The 1,744-nt window shown below is 42.3% G+C and overlaps 1 non-coding gene across 1 annotated transcript; it reads right to left on the reverse strand.

Moving 5' to 3' along the window:
• Positions 1-227: 227 nt before the first annotated feature.
• On the reverse strand, positions 228-334 carry LOC148209545 (small nucleolar RNA R71). The gene has a single exon (XR_015793306.1). It is a non-coding gene; the product is annotated as a small nucleolar RNA R71 (small nucleolar RNA).
• Positions 335-1,744: the final 1,410 nt, after the last annotated feature.

Genomic DNA, 1,744 nt, shown 5'->3' on the forward strand with positions numbered 1-1,744 from the left:
AGGAACATGAGGATCCACATGATCATCTGAAATCATTCATTCAAATTGCAAATGCATTTCGATTACCTGGTATAACAGACGATGCTCTGAGACTAACACTTTTTCCATTTTCTTTGAAGGACCAAGCTAGAGCATGGCTCAATGCATTTCCACCGGGATCCATCACCACATGGGGGTCGTTAGTGGAGAAGTTCTTAACAAAATTCTTCCCACCTACTCGCCACGCTGATATCAGAGAGGAGATCATCTCCTTTAGACAATATGATCGTGAACCTGTTCACGAGGCGTGGGAGAGATTTAAAGAACTAATCAGGAAATGTCCGAACCATGGCTTGCCGGCATGCATCCAGATAGAACATTTCTTTAGAGGCTTAGATCATCCTACTAAGATGATGCTAAACAATGCTGCCAACGGAGCCTTTACAAAGAAGACATTCAACGAGATAGTTGACATCCTAAATGACTTAGCTTCACATAACGAACTATGGTGTTCGCAAAGATCTAGGGCAGCACCAAAGAAGCAAGATCCAGCTGGAGTTTTGGCTCTGGACATTGCGACCTCGATGCAAAAAGAGATGGTTACAATGAACCAGAGGCTGAAAGAGATGGCATTGGGAATAAAAAATCCATTAGCCACGCCGATACAACCTGTGCAGTCGGATTATTGCACTCCTGCCCCTGTTTGCCAAGTCAACGATCTCATTTGTTCATTTTGCAGTGAAAACCATATTTATGATAATTGTCCACATAACCCTGCTTCCGTTTTTTATGTAGGACATGGGAACAATAGGAACTTTAACCCATATTCGAACACCTACAACCCAGGTTGGAGGCACCACCCTAATTTCTCATGGGGAGGACAAGGAGGTTCGAGCGGTTTTAATCAAGGGCAGAGCCAGCAGAATAAGCAGCCCTATGTTCCACCTACACAGCAATACATCCCACCACCGCAACAGCAGTACAATCAGAGAACACAGACTCCACCAATTCAAAATAACAACTCAAATCTTGAGAATATGATGAAGGAGTACATGGCCCGAACCGACGCAGTGATACAATCCCAAGCGGCATCAATGAGGAATTTCGAGACCCAATTGGGACAGCTCGCCAATGAATTGAAGAATAGACCACAAGGTTCTTTTCCAGGCCATACTGAATTACCAAAACGAGAAGGGAAAGAACAGTGCAAAGCTGTCACCCTCAGGAGTGGACTGGCATATGATGAACCAACAATGCCAACAACAGATGTACAGATTCCGTCCACTGAACCAATTGTAAAGATACCAGAAAATCCAACAACACCAGAAAAAGAAAATATTAGAAAAGGTAATGAGGACACCCCGAGTGTTCCTCCACAGGTACAGCCTTCTTTTACCCCTACTCCCCCGTTTCCACAAAGATTAGTTAAGAAAAATAATGATTCCCAGTTTAGAAAATTTTTAGATATTTTAAAACAACTGCACATAAATATACCATTAGTAGATGCTCTAGAACAGATGCCAAATTATGCTAAGTTTTTGAAAGATATAGTTTCTAGGAAGAAAAAAATAGGAGAGCATGAACTGGTAGCCATGACAAAATGCAGTAGTGAAGCTGTAGGCAGCCCGCTACCCATGAAATGTAATGATCCTGGCAGTTTTACCATTCCATGTTCCATAGGAGGAAAAAACTTAGGTAGGGCATTATGTGATCTAGGCGCTAGCATTAATCTTATGCCATTATCAGTTTTCAAATCTTTAGGCAT

Source organism: Momordica charantia (genome assembly GCF_013281855.1).
Source record: "Momordica charantia cultivar OHB3-1 chromosome 8 unlocalized genomic scaffold, Mcharantia_2.0 BLBB01000008.1, whole genome shotgun sequence".
Classification (NCBI taxonomy): Eukaryota; Viridiplantae; Streptophyta; class Magnoliopsida; order Cucurbitales; family Cucurbitaceae; genus Momordica; species Momordica charantia.